This window comes from Hyla sarda, chromosome 5, assembly GCF_029499605.1.
Source record: "Hyla sarda isolate aHylSar1 chromosome 5, aHylSar1.hap1, whole genome shotgun sequence".
In the NCBI taxonomy this organism is placed as follows: Eukaryota; Metazoa; Chordata; class Amphibia; order Anura; family Hylidae; genus Hyla; species Hyla sarda.
In genome coordinates, this window is record NC_079193.1 from 338,274,443 (window position 1) to 338,292,282 (window position 17,840).

A 17,840-nucleotide genomic window follows, 5' to 3' on the forward strand; every position below is an offset into this window, starting at 1 on the left:
TGTGTGTTCCTAGCCTGTGTTCCAGACCTCCTGCCGTTGCCCCTGACTACGATCCTTGCTGCCTGCCCTGACCTTCTGCTACGTCCAACCTTGCTCTTGTCTACTCCCTTGTACCGCGCTTATCTTCAGCAGTCAGAGAGGTTGAGCCGTTGCTGGTGGATACGACCTGGTTGCTACCGCCGCTGCAAGACCATCCCGCTTTGCGGCGGGCTCTGGTGAATACCAGTAGCAACTTAGAACCGGTCCACCAACGCGGTCCACGCCAATCCCTCTCTGGCACAGAGGATCCACCTCCAGCCAGCCGAATCGTGACATATATGTTACTCACTAGGTCATGCAGATTCTTTACATGTCTTTTTTATGTGTCTAGCTTCTATGTATGGCTCACAAATCCCTCTGATCTTCTGCTCACTCATTCTGACATACACTACTCAGGAAGGGGTGTGTCCCAGGCAAGCACTGAGCCCACCCTTTCTCACCATGCATTCACTTACTCCCTGAGTCAGCTGTGCTGTGCTGTATCTTTTCCTCCAATCACTGCAGGTTGCTCTGTAACCCCCTTCTCTCTGTTTTCATGCTGCAGTCTGATAGACAGGAGTGAGCAAAGAGAAGTGCTAGTCTCGCCCTCGCTTCCTGTCCATACCTGTGCTTCAGCTGGGACAAAGATGATGCTGCAGCCGGATAGAATTATGTTCTGGATGGTATGGGGACCCCTAATGGTCTTTTTTTTAATTTTTTCATTAGAAGCCATGATTTCTATAAGAAGGAGATAACATTTTTTATGAAGTGTATTGGAATGGTTAATATTTTGCCAAGATGTGCAATATATGAAAAGTTTTTGATTCTGACAGTGCCCATTTAAGGTCCCATGTCTCAAATCTGGATGAAGGCCCTCTTATCCAACCTAGCCACCAGTTTTGATCCATTTGTTACAGCCATTTTCTTTTTGATTCCTGATTTAGATGTTGCCTGTTATTCAAACTTAAAGGGGTACTCCACTGGAAAACATTTTATTTTTTAATCAACTGGTGCCAGAACGTAAAACAGATTCATAAATTACTTCTATTAAAAAAATCTTCATCCTTCCAATACTTATCAGCTGCTGTATGTTCCAGAGGAAGTTCTTTTCTTTTTGAATTTCCTTTCTGTCTGACCAGTGACCACAGTGCTCTCTGCTGACACATCTGTCCATTTTAGGGACTGTCCAGAACAGGAGGAAATCCCCATAGAAAACCTATCCTGCTCTCGACAGTTCCTGGCATGGACAGAGGTGTCAGCAGGGAGCACTGTGGTCAGGCAGAAAGGAAATTCAAAAAGAAAAGAACTTCCTGTGGAGCATACAGTAGCTGATAAGTATTGGAAGGATTAAGATTTTTAAATAGAAGTTATTTACAAATCTGTTTAACTTTCTGGCACCAGTTGATTTAAAAAAAATGTTTTCCATGGGAGTACCCCTTTAAAGATAGATTTTTTTAAAGTTTTTTTTTCTTTTCCTTGTCAAAAAGATTTAACTTCTTAGTAGCGACAACACAAGGAACTTTAAGAGGTTGTCCAGGATTTTCCCACTGCTACGATTCCAATGTTCACCATAGAACTCAATTTCCTGTTCCCATTGGAAATGCCAATCATGGGTCATAGGTAGTGACCTGTCTCAGTGGGCAGACCGGACCACGTTTGCACCAGCAGACAACCCCTTTAAGGCATTTTGTACTATCCATTGAAATCAATGGGCTGTATTTGTAGTGTTCAGACTTACTGAGGTCTCCAATGACAGAGACGCTGCTTTCTGTACTGGTGACTCTTTGGAGATTACCTGAAGGAACCATAGCTATTAAAATCAATAACCACTTACACCATACAATTCAACAGCCATCACGATGAACTACAAAAAATAAAACAAATAAAAAAATTCCACACCCTATGTGGTGTCTGCAATGAACATATGAATGAACTACATGATTCAGAAAATACAAATTCTTCCCAATTGTTTGTACTCCTGAACCATTGTACCCCGTGCATTCTTCTCGCATTTCACATTGTAAAGATGTCGAGCATTCTACGTGTATTATTCCTTTCTGAACATACTAAGTACTCACCTCAGCTAGGTGAAGTGTGAGTGTTTGGGCGTGGAAACAAGGAAACTCCACCATTATCAATTGTTAGATTATACATTATTTAAGTTTTCTCACACATTTTTTCCCCAAGAACGAAGAAAAAATTTCTGAATGTTTATTTCAATTTTTTTTAAAGGGGTACTCCAGTGGAAAACTTTTTTTTTTTTAAATCAACTGGTGCCAGAAAGTTAAACAGATTTGTAAATTACTTCTATTAAAAAATCTTAATCTTTCCAGTACTTTTTAGGGTCTGAATACTACAGAGGAAATTGTTTTCTTTTTGGAACACAGAGCTCTCTGCTGACATCATGATCACAGTGCTCTCTGCTGACATCTCTGTCCATTTTAGGAACTGTCCAGAGCAGCATATGTTTGCTATGGGGATTTTCTCCTACTCTGGACAGTTTTTAAAATGAAAAGAGATGTCAGCAGAGAACACTGTGGTCATGATGTCAGCAGAAAGCTCTGTGTTCCAAAAAGACAACCATTTCCTCTGTAGTATTCAGCAGCTAATAAGTACTGGAAGGATTAAGATTTTTTAATAGAAGTAATTCTCCCCCCGAGTAGGTGGACTCGGGGGGAGTTCAGATGCAGGGCTCCCCTCGGTTCCATCTACCGCCTCTCTGCTCGGTTCCTCATTTCCTTTGGATTAAGAAGCTACACTGCCATCATATCAGCGGGTGAGTGCTCCGTGATTATTTCTTGCGTAAGGTGTGAGGTGTCCCGGTACAGAACCTGGTCCTGTCCCTTTGTCTAAAGTCCCCTCAGCCAGAGTCTCTCCATGACAATAGGGCTCTCCTTTAGGACTAACCCCTAGTCGCCTCATATTAATGGTATACAATGTATAAATATGTATATATAATAAGTTGAATAGAAATACCTCTGTATAGGACCTTAGAGGTCACGTGCCTTTAAATGAATTGTACTATGGTTCAAGGACCTTTGGGTCATGTGATACCTAGAGTTTTGTCCTGCCCTCTTAATATATAAGGGGCTGCTGCCACTAAATTTTCTCTCTTAGTTCCGGATTATAAAGCCAAGCACATCTCATCATATCATCAGCATCATCAATTCTAGCTAGGCCCAAAGCCTAAGCATCTGCAGCCACAAAACGTGAGTTATTCAAAGCTCAGTCTACTAAATCTTGTGTGACTACTAGAAGTTAAACTCTCTTAAAAATAGTAGCACAGTGGCTAGCAAACGAAGCTCATTGAGCCCGGAGTCCACTCAAACCTGTGAGGAACCTGTACCACGGTTCTCTCTCTCAAAGACTGTTCTGTTACATGCCGTTGCATAAAATATACAGTAAAGTTACTTCAAGTTTACTTCATAAAATATGCTGTGGACATTCCGTTATTTCTCCCTGCCTGTGGGACGGTTGGCGGTAGGACCATTACATTGAGGAAAACCTCACCCTGGCGTCACAACATTTAAGGGTTAACACCAATAGACCCTATACTATCATACTATGTATGCTGTATTTCATACGTGCACCACCATCCAGATTATTCCACGATACACCTGTTCCGATATTACAGTGACCAGAAGGATGAATGCCATCTTAGTAACGACAGTGCCGGACTCTATTTGTCTTTGAGGTGTAGTTGAACCAATCAACATATATATGTCCCAATGACAATCTGATGGTGAAAAAAAGTTAACCGTAATGGATAATAGGGGTATTTCTGCGATCAAAACTGACTGACTGAATGCACATGTGAATAGAAGTTAAAGATGCTCATATACTTTAAAGAAAAAGAAGAAGGGTTGGGCATGTTGGATTTCAAGTTCCTGATCTTATGGTTCTGGGAGAGATAGACCGCTGCCAGACATTTCTGGCTGCTGTTTACCCCTGCTGTTTAGCCATTTCAAATATTCGCATGATAGGCTGAGGAAGATATCATTATGTGTATGGGGCCTTCGGGGAAGGGTCAGACATGTTGGATTTCAACTGTCCGATCCTGTTATACTTCTTTGAGAGGAGTAGGGATGTTTGTCTTGAAAAATATAATATTATAAGTGATGAATTTATGGGAATATAATGTTGATCCAGGGATTTATTCTGATTGTCAAGTTTGAAGTTAGGAAGGAATTTTTTGTTCCCCTGGTATGGGGCAATTGGCATCAGCCTCATCAGGGTTTTTTTGCTTTTCTCTGAATCAACATAGTACGGTTGTAGGTTGAACTTAATCGATTCAACCTTGTGAACTATGTAACTATATGTAAGGGGACGTGTCTGGTGGCAGCCTACCTTGCCTCTCTCCAAGTGTGCATGTGTAAAGGGAGACTCGGGAGACATAGTCAGCTATCGTATGTGTATCACCAGCATTACCCCTCAGGTGTTTATCCTGTGCTGTGCCTACAATGAAAACAAAAAAGTGTATAACACGCCATTTATACTATACTTATAGGACACAGAACATGACTGCTATTGTGATGTCCCAGTGCGGAACACTCTTGTCCACCTGCCCTGTCAGGTGGATGTCACTTTATAGTGTCTGCTCTTGCCCACAGCTCCAGGTTACAGTGTGATGTATTTTGTGTTGTAAGGAGTTAACTTTATCCCTGTGGGAGGATGCATGGGAAATCCTCCTGCCCTTCTCCCCCAGGTCTGTCCAGACTGTGAGGAGATAGTTAGTCAGTGTGTGGGCAGAGTTGGTCTAGGCAGACTGCATGTACCTGCATAAGTAGTAACATTTCTGTAACTTGCGTCCCTGACTGAATAAAAACAACAAACAACCTTTGCTGGACAACTGGGGGTTGGCCACAGCGCTTATTATAAAACACAGGATTAAAAAACAGATTAAATCCAACATATCTTAAATCTTGTGGAGATAAGCGTTATGCCGGCCGCCCTCTCTCGGCGGGCAAGTCCGCTGTATTCTCCTGGTGCTTCAACCATTTCTCCTCCTCCACGCTGTGATTTAACCTGAAAGAAATATCATCAGAACCAACAGACCCCACTTCAAGGCTGACCCGTGCAACACAAAGCACCCATCCAATACATTCAAAGAAGGACCAAATTCCAGCCTCTTAACACCTCTTACTCGTGTTTTTTTTTTATACACATAACTTTTTAATTTTTTTTTTTTAGAGCCATACAAAAGCTTTCTCATTTTTTTAAATTTTTTTTTGAGAAACATCCATAAACACGCAAACACATAAAATAGAAAAAACACAGACCATAAATACAAGGGAGGGAGGGTGGGAGACGTTTCTCCTGGGCCGGTGACTCTACAAAAAGGCCGGCCGGAAACCACAACGGGGAATAAGTAAACTACTGGCTCCACCCCTATAACCTTTCCACTTACTGCTTTACCAATGACAGAACTGTACCCCTCCCCTAGTCAGCTCCTATCATTAACTCCTCGCTTACTGTTGCTGAAAACGTTCCTGCAGTCAGTGTTGTCTCAACCCATGCTCTGTGACCTGTCCCTTACCACATGAGCACAGGCCCAAAGACCCAGTTGCGACAATTCATGTTCCAGAGCGGCATCACTCTTCACTAGGATCCCACCAACCAGGTCGTGAGTCCAGTCAAGCCTAAGCTTTGGGGACAACAGAAGAGTCTCATGGGCCCCATAGCAAACTACAGATAAAGTGAGGGAAGATCTACTGTCCACTCCTGTCCACTAAAGTCCACCCTGGCGGTAAGCACCCACATTGGATTTCATACAGAGAAGCAACAAAAGGCAGTCATAGTCAGCTCACAAGTAAAGTCTAATTCAGTCAAGTCTAGTCACGTCAAGGCTAGTTGAGTCATGTATAAGCCACGTCAAAGTCGATAAAGACTACAAATCTCAGAGTACCCATTAAAGCAACTGTGGTTTCCTATTGCACCCTTAGGGTACGTTCACACGTACAGGATCTGCTGCATATTATTGTTGCATGTATTGTGCAGCTGATTTTGTTATCTATTGTCACGATTCGGCTGGCTGGAGGTGGATCCTCTGTGCCAGAGAGGGATTGGCGTGGACCGTGTCGGTGGACCGGTTCTAAGTTGCTACTGGTATTCACCAGAGCCCGCCGCAAAGCGGGATGGTCTTGCAGCGGCGGTAGCAACCAGGTCGTATCCACCGGCAACGGCTCAACCTCTCTGACTGCTGAGATAAGCGCGGTACAAGGGAGTAGACAAGAGCAAGGTCGGACGGAGCAGAAGGTCAGGGCGGGCAGCAAGGATTGTAGTCAGGGGCAACGGCAGGAGGTCTGGAACACAGTCTAGGAACACACAAGGAAACGCTTTCACTGGCACAATGGCAACAAGATCCGGCGAGGGAGTGCAGGGGAAGTGAGGTATAAGTAGGGAGTGCACAGGTGAAGATACTGATTAAAACCTCATGCGCCAATCAGTGGCGCACCGGCCCTTTAAATCGCAAAGACCCGGCGCGCGCGCGTCCTAAGGAGCGGGGCCGCGCGCGCCGGGACAGCACAGACGGGGAACGGGTCTGGTAAGCGAGTTGGGATGCGCATCGCGAGCGGGCACGTCCCGCATCGCGAATCGCATCCCGGCTGTGAACATTATCGCAGCGCACCCGATCGGCAGGTCTGACCGGGGCGCTGCGAATAAGAGAACGCTGTGAGCACTCCGGGGAGGAGCAGGGACCCGGAGCGCTCGGCGTAACATCTATTAAAGTTAAGGGGTAGCAAAATCAGCTGCACAAAATATGCAACAACAATATGCAGCAGATCCTGTATGTGTAAACATACCCTTAAACTGATCTGTACTGTTTGTACCACCTTTCTGCAATTACTGAAGTAAAGTTTCAAGTGCTTTCCCTAACCTTGCATTAGAGGGATTCTTTAACTGGCGCTTGGCACTGGCAACTGCTTTACCTTGGAGTGTGGTGGGTTAACACTCCTGGCGTCATAAACATTCATTATCATTACACCACCCTAGAAGTCTACATTACACGCCACTCTAACCTCACCACACTATGAGCTGGGTACTGCAGACTTTGACCCATAAAGAGTACTCCATCCCTAGACATCTTATCCCCTATCCAAAGGATGGGGGATAAGATGTCTGATCGTGGGGGTCCCACCACTGGGTGCCCCCTTGATCTCCGTGCAGCACCCGGCATTCTAAACAGTGTGTTTAGAACTCTGGGTTCAGACATCTTATTCCCTATCCTTTGGAGTACCCCTTTAAGGCCCCCATACACATTAGTGAAAAATTGGCAATTATGGGGCCTCCATTTCTTGGAAAAGAAAAACAAGGCATGTTAAATTTCATCTGCCTGACCCTTTTGTTCTCGAGGAGATAAGCCGCTGCCAGAAGAGACAAGCAGTGGCTCACTCCTCTTCCATTTAGAACACATGAACGCTTGGCTGACCTGAGCATTCATGTGTATAGGGGGATCAGGAGAGAAAGATGTTCCTGTGTATAGGGGGAATCAGAGGATATAGAACAAATGTTGGGCTGACAGCTATTGAATGTGTATGGCCAGCGTTATGGTATAGGGCAGGTCTCCCTACAGACAGCTGCAGCCCAGGCTATGATAGAAGGGTAAGAGGAGGTTCAGATTCTTCACATTACACTGAAATTAAAACTCCAAGAAGCTCCTGGTTTTAGCAGTGTCATCTTTCCCTCCTTGGCATAAACCCATTAGCCTTGCAGTGAATCCAGGCTTTGATACTCACAGGTTCATGGAGTTCTTAAAGGAGGAGGATTAGCAAATCCTGTCTGTATTTTTCCTGAAATAGTGTCCGACCTGCCAACAAATTGTGTTTGGTATAAAAAGCTCCATGTCTAATACAGTGACCAGGTATGGTATATAGGAGTCTAGGTATGGTATATACGAGTCTATGAAAGGTACATTATGGCTCTGTGCAATACAGAAGTGTCACACAGCTGTAATATATTCAGAAGTCAGAGGACTATTCTGTGCCATGGGGGCTTTAAATTCCTGTACTCATCCTGCAGACGCTTTAAGGGGTATCAAAAAATTATATTTAAATACTAGCTTTAGCATGCTTTTGTTTGATTCACTCCTGATTGGAAGTTGTGTAGTCATTTAATTGTCAGTGTGATGTTGTCCCCAGCTCCCTGGATCTTCCCTCTCTCCCAGGATGACACATTGAGTCTATGGGACTTCCGGTACTTCTCACAATCGCTTGAAATCTCGGGCTGCAGAGATTGCTCAGGACTTTTAAAGGACAGGATATGAGGTTGGGAAATGAGGTTGGCATATGAGGATGGGATATAAGGATGGGATATGAGGTTGGGATAGGAGGACAGAATATGAGGTTGGGATATGAGGACAGGAAATGAGGTTGGGAAATGAGGTCGGGATATGAGAATGGGATATAAGGTCGGGATATGAGGATGCGATATGAGGACGGGATATGAAGACAGGATATGAAAACGTGATATAAAGATGGGATATGAGGACAGGATATAAAGACAAGATATGAAGTTGGGATTTGAGGACAGGATATGAGGATGGGATACCAAAATGAGATATGACGTTGGGATACGAGGTCAGGATATGAGGTTGGGATATGAGGTCAGGATATGAGGTCGGGATATGAGGACGGGATATGAGGTTGTGATATGAGGACGGGATATGAGGTTGGGATATGAGGACAGGATATGAGGTTGGGATATGAGGTCGGATGTGAGGACAGGATATGAAGACGGAATATGAGGACAGGATATAAGGACGGGATATGAGGTCGGGATATGAGGACAGGATATGAGGTTGGGATATGATAACGGGATATGAGGACAGGGTATGAGGTTGGGATATGAGGATGGGATATGAAGTCAGGATATGAGGATGGGATATGAGGACAGGATATGAGGTTGGGATATGAGGTCGGGATGTGAGGATGGGATATGAGGATAGGATGTGAGGACAGGATATGAAGACGGGATATGAGGACAGGATATGAGGTTGGGATATGAGGACAGGATATGAGGTTGGGATATGAGGACAGGATATGAGAACGGGAAATAAGGTTGGGATATGAGGTTGGGATATGAGGATGGGATATGAGGTCAGGATATGAGGATGGGATATGAGGATGGGATATGAGGGCAGGATATGAGGACAGGATATGAGGACGGGATATGAGGTCGGGATATGAGGACAGGATATGAGGTTGGGATATAAGGATGGGATATGAGGTCAGGATATGAGGATGGGATATGAGGTCGGGGTATGAGGACGGGATATGAGGTTGGGATATGAGTAAAGGATATGAGGTTGGGATATGAGGTTGGGATATGAGAATGGGATATAAGGATGGGATATGAAGTCAGGACATGAGGATGGGATATGAGGACAGGATATGAGGTTGGGATATGAGGTTGGGATATAAGGATGGGATATGAGGTCAGGATATGAGGACAGGATATGTGGTTGGGATATAAGGATGGAATATAAGGATGGGATATTAGGACAGGATATGAGGTGGGGTATGAGGACAGGATATGATGTTGGGATATGAGGACGGGATATTAGGACAGGATATGAGGTCGGGATATGAGGAGGAGAGCGTCATTGTTGCTTTTACTCTCCCACAAGGTTTAGGTAGGAAGATCGGGCGATGCCGGGTATTCGACTAGTTTTATAATAAAAAAAAGTGGCTTCAAAAGTAACATAACACACATACACACTCGTACACAAATATATAGACATTCATGCCTTCACAGCTATTTCTCTTTGTACATTACCTCTGAAGTATACAGAGGAAGTCATGTATCAACGTGGCACTTATTTGTCCTTATGGTCCACTGCAGCTATTCACACAGGCAGATTAAATCATGCTTCACATGGGACTTCTTGCCCTGAGTCATCTGAAAGGTACAAAGTACAGCGCTCGCCTTTAGGACACAGGGAACGTGAAAATGTCACAGTCTCAGAATGATTGACTCTGAGAATAAGTTTAGGTCTCATGCACGGAACAAAGCCCTGTTTACTTGTAAGGCGGCACAGGAAGCCCCTGTGTGTCTGTATTATGGTGTACCCCATGTCTCACCCCATGTATTTAACTCATAGAGAATTGCCAAGACTGGATATAATCATAGCAAACTTTCAGCTGTGAGAAGTATTATAACAAAGGTTTAAACATACAGAAATTAACATCAGTGTTCTCATTTATTGACAGCAAGCAGAGATCTTTAACATGCATGATATCTAAAGTGTTGCTATCATTTAAAGAAACACTTTTATATTGCAGCATATTAGAGAATATTAAAGAGGTTCTTGTGTATGCCGTGTGCTTTATTTTTTTCAGAACAGAAATGGTTCTCTCATGCTGCCTACATTTCCCATGATTCCTTTGGCTTTGCAAAGAGAGGGTAGAGTCTAATCTCTGCAATTCACCTAAGGAGACAAACCTAACCACCTGGCTAGACTCCAGCAACCTGTCTCACAAGTGGGTTAGTGTCAGTTCGCACTAAATGTAATTTTGATGCTTATGTGCAGTGCATTTTTTTTTAAAGAAATATTGCCATAAGGTGAAAGTGATTTGACATACAGTCACAATGTAGGCGTTTTTTATGAAAAACTAGCTGAGTACCCGGCGCTGCCCGGTTTTGCCTACCATATCACGTCCTTATATCCCGTCACTATATCTGACCTTATATCCCGTCCTCATATCTCATCCCCTTATCCCTTCCCCATATCCCTTCCCCATATCCCATCCCCATATCCCAACCTCATATCTCGAACCCATATCCTGTCCCCATATCCCAACCTCATATCCCGTCCCCATATCAACCTCATATCCAGACCTCCATAACCCGTCCCTATATCCCGACCCCATATCCCAACCTCATATCCCGTTCTCATATCATGTCCTCATATCCTGTCACCATATCTGACCTTATATTCCATCCTCATATCCCCTCCCCATATCCTGTAACCATATCCCATCCCCATATCCAGACCTCATATCCATTCCCCATATCCCGTCCCTATATCCCAAACCTCATATCCCGACCGCATATCCCGTCCCAATATCCTGTTCTTATATATAATTCTCATTTCTAATCCTTATATCCATTCCTCAGGTGGGGCTGAGTTGTGTTGAAGATATTGTAAGATGAAAATAAAAGGGGTGTGGCTTAAAGGGTGGGCGTGTATTTGTAAGATGGCGTGTGGTATGCAGGGAGGGTGTGGCTTGCCAGCTGGACTGACGCATTCACCAGGAGATGCAGAGCAGAGCTTGTGGAGTAAGGTATCGGAAGTCCCATATACTTGCATGAGACTTGCAACAAACACCCCATCCTTCACATATGGGGGTAGGTTAGGGTTAATTTAACTATTATATATTTTTATTTGGCATATAAGTAACCTGTGACCAAGTATTATCGAAATATCTCCAGCTGTTTGGAAATTATGCAGTAACATATATTTCCCATAGACTTGTATGGGACTTTAAATAAAAATCCTGACTCTCGCAAATGGGGGTGGGTAAGGGTTAAATTACCTATCCTATGTTTGTTGTTGACATATAAGTAACATGTGGCCAAGTTTCATGTTAATATCTTTAGCCATTTGGAAGTGATGCAGGAACATACACACACATACACACACACATACATCCACACATACATCCACACATACATACATACATACATACATACACACACACACACATACATACATACACACACATACATCCACACATACATCCACACATACATACATACATACACACACACATACACGCACACACACACATACATACATACATGCACACACATACATACATACATGCACACACATACATACATATACACACATACATACACACATTGGGGGACATTTATTAATGTTTGCTTATGTATTTCTTTTTTTTAGTTATTTTTTTCTTACAATTTTTTTGCTTATGTGAGACTTATTTATCAACTGGTTTCAGCATGTTGATAAATTTCGTTCACGTAAGCAAATTTTTTATTTTTTTTGCTTTTGTTGTTGGCTTTTTCTGCTCCATGTCTGAGCTGGAGTAAATTTAGTAGTTTTTTTCATGTAATGCGACTTTTTTTGTGACTTTCGCACTAGATAAATCGGAACGCTTTCTGCTTTGAGCTTCCTCAGTACCCTGGGAAGGAGAGGAAGAGGAGGGAAAAGATAGGGTAGGGCGAAACCCGACCAAGGAATCACCAGAGCACCCACGGCTAGAGCCCAGGGGTCCCGGAACTTCGTCACAAAGAGGGGAACCTTCAGGTTGTGGCGGGACGCAAAGAGGTCCACTTTTGAGTGCCCCAGAGGGTTCAGATTTCCGCAAATAACTCTGGATGAAGGGACCACTCACCAGGGTCAGCTGGGGACCAACTGAGAAAGTCCGCTTCCCAGTTGTTTACTCCCGGGATGTGAATCGCCAAGATGGCTGGAACTCTGAGTTCTGCCCAGAGGAGAATTTTGGATACTTCGGCCATTGCCGTGGAGCTGCGAGTGCCGCCCTGGCGACTGATGTACGTCACAGCAGTGGAGTTGTCCGACTGGACACGAACCGGGCGGCCCTGAAGAAGGATCTCCCAATGTAACAGGCAGAGATAGATTGCCCTCAGCTCCAATACGTTGATTGAGAGAAGGGCTTCTCGGGGGGACCAAAGGCCCTGCACTGTCTGGTCCCGGAAAACACCCCCCAACCCGAAAGGCTGGAATCCGTCGTAATGACCTGCCAGTGGAGGGGCAGGAAGGAGCACCCCTGAAAAAGTAGGGGGAAGCGAAGCCACCACTGAAGGGACCGGCGAGACGTCTGAGGAAGGACAATCCTGCGATCGAGAGACAAGGGAGACCTGTCCCACTGGGAATAGAAACCGGAGTGGGGTTCCGGTGTCCGAACCCCCGACAGGAGAGTCAGTCACTTGTCTGGCGGAAGCCGAATCCGGGCAGACGTAGTGACGAACTGGAGTCCCAGAAATATCAGGGACTGGGTGGGGGAGAGGTTGGACTTGTCCTGATTGACCATACAGCTGAAACGAGACAAGGCCTGAATGGGGAGGGTGAAGGAGAAGATGCTGGTTGAGGCGCTTCAGATCCAAGATTGGGCGTACAGGACCCCCTTTCTTGGGGACCACGAAGAGGTTGGAATAAAAACCTCGAAAACGTTCCCTGGTAGGAACCGGGACAATGACTCCCTGGATGAGGAGGGACTGTAGCACACCCCGAAAAGCTTTTGCCAGAGAGGGGGACCCGGGTGCTCGGGAAAGAAAAAAACGATCCCTTGGAAGGGAGGCAAACTCGATCCGGTAGCCATTGGATACCACATCCCTGACCCAGGAGTCCTGCACATGCGTGGTCCAGACGTCCCGGAAGAGTAACAGACGACCTCCCACCCAAGAAAAATCTGCGGGTGGGGGCGTCCCGTCAGGCAGAAGTAGGTTTAAGGGTGCCTTCCTTGGCTGCAAAACGGACGGAACGGTTGTCTGACTTCCAGGATGGACGGATCTGGAAGGAGGGAGCCTTTTTATCAGTGGAAGGCACCTGCCTGGCCCCCTTAGTGGCACCAAAGGTCTGAAAGGACCGAAAGGTGGTTGACTTGCGATGGGAAGCAGTACTGAAAGCCTTATTCTGAGGTAATAAGGAACTAAAAGATAATTTCATCCAGGCGCTTACCAAAGAGCCGAGACCCGGTGAAGGGATGTTCAGTCAGAGACTTCTTGGAAGCAGCGTCCGCATCCCAGGCTTTGAGCCACATGGATCGACGGAGGGCCACTAGGCTGCCTGTGGCAAAGGCAGCACAACGGGCTAACTGCATGGAGGCAGAACACAGAAAGTCTCCAGCCTTGGAGAGTTGGAGAGCTAAGTCAGCCAATTCCTCCGAGGGGGACCCAGAAAGAATTCCCTGGCAGAGTTGGGAGGCCCAGACTGAAAGGGCTTTTGACACCCAAGCAGAAGCAAATGCAGGAAGAAGTGAAGAACCTGCTGCTTCAAAGGCAAATTTTGCCAGTCTCCACCTTATTGTCCTCCGGATCCGGGAAGGAAGCTGCGTCAGCCAATGGCAAGGTAGTCGCTTTTGATAGGCGGGATACCGGTGGATCTACAACTGGAGGGGGGGGTCCATCGAGCAATGAGGTCCTTGGCAAAAGGATATTGTGCTTGAACCTTCTTCGCCTCTTGAAACTTCTTGTCCAGATGCCTCCAGGCGTACTCCAGCAAGGCTTCAAATTCAGCATGAGAGCTGAAAACCTTGGGTGCCGGTCGGGCATGGTGAAAGGAAACTTCTGGAGCTACGTCCGAAGTTCCTGGGTCCTCTAGGTGGAAGGTGTCCCTTATGGCCGAAACCAATGTGTACACCATGTCAGCCATATTTGTTCGGTCCTCTGAATCAGAGGCAGAATCAGAAGCCTCATCTACAAGTTCTCCAAGAGAGTGGGAACGAGTGGAGGCAGCCCTGGATGAGGGAGACACTGACCTGGTACGCGGGTCTGGAGATCCAGAGTGGTGACCAGGGGAGGGTCCTTTGGAAGAGGGACTATACGGAAGGCTGGAGCAGAGGGGCGATACCTGTGAGGGGAGCGCCTATGTCTGCTAGGAGACTCTGGAGAGGAGTCAGAGTAAATGCCACTATTACGCTTGCGAGAGCGTTTAGTAGAGGGAGAGGGGGAGCGGGTCCCTCTAGAGGGTCAGTGTAAGGAGGACCTCTCCAAGGCAGTCACCACAGAACGGGAGACCTGAGCCAAGTCGGAGATAGACTGGGAGAGGGAAGTCTCTAGGAGGTTCAGGAGGTGCAGTGGTGCAGGCGGAACACGTGGGCTCAGCAAAACCAGACATTTTGGCATTACAGCCCTCCAGGTATCTGTCTAGAGGGAGGGACAGCTCTGGGTTCGGACATAGCAGAGAAGACAAGATGAAGCAATCTCACCCGCGTCTGTGTCCCCAGATAAAAGTAGCAGCTGAAGGAGAATGTCTACAGCTGAGGAGAAGGAGTTCAGGGGCCAGTGAGGAGCGGGGAGTCGGTTTAGAGGCTAGAATGCCTCCCATTGGTCCTAAGTGCAGGCTGCCTTGTGCGCAGAGCGCAAATTAGAAGGGAGGCCTTCAGCAGAGCGCGGCTGCAGACAGCCCGGGCTCTGCTATTGTATAAAGCAGCACCGGGAAACTGCGCTCACAGATAAGTTCCCGACATAGCACACAGGCAGAGCCGGAGGAAAGTAAACTAACAATCCTACACCACTGCAGATAATTAATAATAATAAGCCCTCCCCAAAGAAAGGAAACATGGATTCCTTTAGTAAAAAATAAAGAGGAGTGGGCTTCAGAAAGGGGGTCTCCAGAGGTTGAGAATACCTGTACCTAGAAAAAAAGGGGGGAAAATACTCACCTTAGACTGAAGAACTTACCTAATGAAGTCTTCAGTCAGCTTTTAGTTACCTGCATAATGCCGGGCTGTAACAGACCCGGACCCATGAGGTACAACCCCAGGCGCTGACCGTTGGCGAGAGGGGGTTGACAATACATCCACGATGCCTGTGCCCCCTCAATCGCAAATGGGGAAAACAGTGAACGCTATGTTCCTTAGTCCCCACCTAAAAACAGGAAAAGAAAAGGAAATAAGAAACTAAACGTCCCTAATCTGGAAAATAAAAAATGTTTGACCAGGTCTGGGAGACCCCAGACAAGTGTCTGTCTCCTGCAGACACTAAGCTAAAACTGATTACCTCAGGCTCTGTAGGCGGGTATATCCTGCTGGGAGGAGGCGACTTCTTTGGTTTCCATAGTGTCAAGTCTCCTAACAACAACAGCATATACCCAAGGTCTGTGTCCCAAGGTCTGTGTCCCCCAATGGAGCCGATAGAGAATCAGTAGTTTTTTTCATGCGATGCGACTTTTTTGCAACTTTTGCACTAGATAAATCTCTGACCACTGCAAGTCAAAAATCACTTTTTACTTTGGTAAGCACACTGCACAATCAAAAAGTCACAGAAAAAAGAGAGTAGTCGCACGTGCGACTTTTTTGCGACAATTTTAAGCAAAAAAAAAAAAAAAACTAAATGGTTTGATAAATGTCCCCCATTGAGTTTTATATATATATATATATATATATATATATATATATATAAATATATATATATCTATATATACAGCAACAGGAGAATACAGCAGCACACTGCTAGCATAAAGACATGAGTATATAGATAAAACATGAGTATATAGATAGAACATGAAAAGCTATACAGCTGTAGTGCAATAAATGAAAATATGAAACTATGAAATTATGAGGTACTTAGCTTGCGAATTTGCTGGCCAAATAGCTTGGACCGTCCCACCACGGTAAGGTGACCTCATTCTGGGACGGACCCTACACTATGAATATGCCTCTGTGTGAACAGTTCAACAGGCATTGCAAGGTCTGAAACATCCAAGGTACCTTATATACACATGATAGAAGTGGGTGGGGTGCAGGAGCCAACATGGAGGTAGCCACTCCCCCGTATGTGTAATACAACCAAAGAATAAGTTGGCCAGCACTATTGATTCCAAACTATTGTAAAGACCTGGCTTACAGGGCAGGCTGCTGGGCTAAATATACAGCAACAGGAGAATACAGCAGCACACTGCGAGCACAAAGACATGAGTATATAGATAAAACATGAGTATATAGATAGAATATGAAAGGTTTATTAGGTTTATTAGGTGTATATAAGGTGCCTTGGATGTTTCAGACCTTGCAATGCCTGCTGTACTGTTCACACAGAGGCATATTCATAGTGTAGGGTCCGTCCCAGAAGAAGGTCACCTTACCGTGGTGGGACGGTCCAAGCTATTTGGCAGCCAAATTCGCAAGCTAAGTACCTCATAATTTCATAGTTTCATATTTTCATTTATTGCACTACAGCTGTATAGCTTTTCATGTTCTATCTTTATACTCATGTTTTATCTATATACTCATGTCTTTGTGCTAGCAGTGTGCTGCTGTATTCTCCTGTTGCTGTATATTTAGCCCAGCAGCCTGCACCTGTAAGCCAGGTCTATATAATAGTTTGGAATCAAATAGTGCTGGCCAACTTATTCTTTGGTTTTATATATATATATATATATATATATATATATATATATATATAGATTGAAGTCTTCAGACTGTGTTTACATGTTGCATTTGTACATCTTTTTTGACATATTTTCACCTGTTTTTTTAAGAGATCGTGAGGGTCTCAGTACAAGGACCCCCACTAATCAAAATCTATGACTACATGTCTCTATTTGAGTGTTACCGAACCAAGGTGCCTCCAGCTGTTGCAAAACTACAACTTCCAGCATGTCCGAGCATGCTGGGAGTTGTAGTTTTGCAAAAATGGAGACACACTGGCTGGGAAACACTGATCTAGATAATCCTCCTTGTAATTGAATGAAAATAGTCACCTACTGAACTCATATCCCTGTTGTTACCTGAAGGTCACATTTCATCATCATTATTAACCTCTACCGTGTTGTGTGTAAATTCACAGTAACACTGAACATAAACAGCACGAGACGTCTTTACCGTGACTAAAAGACATTCGCTTAGTCATTTCAAGTGATCCTCATCTGACAAGTGCAGTGGTCTAGTGACCTCATCAAACTTTCATTATGACATCATAGGAACAGGACAGGGGCAAGTTATATTATATTAAAAATGATCAATCTATGCAGTAGAAATCATTAGCAGTTAAGCAATTCAAATAATACTACAGGGTGCACACCACACCAGGTCTAGATCCATGGACCAATAAGATTTGAAAGGATAGATAGATATGAGATAGATAGATAGATAGATAGATATGAGATAGAT

The 17,840-nt window shown here is 44.9% G+C and overlaps 1 long non-coding RNA gene across 3 annotated transcripts in view; it reads right to left on the reverse strand.

Annotated features, from left to right (window-relative positions):
• The window catches only part of LOC130272747 (uncharacterized), a 34,257-nt gene extending 16,671 nt beyond the window's left edge, over positions 1 to 17,586 (reverse strand). Inside the window, exons 1-2 of one of the 3 annotated variants that reach the window (XR_008843716.1) lie at positions 17,553 to 17,586; positions 9,793 to 9,915 (exon numbers count right to left, since the gene is read on the reverse strand). This is a non-coding gene — a long non-coding RNA (uncharacterized LOC130272747). The other 2 variants (XR_008843715.1, XR_008843714.1) reach the window with 2 other exon arrangements.
• Between the last annotated feature and the right edge of the window lie 254 nt (positions 17,587 to 17,840).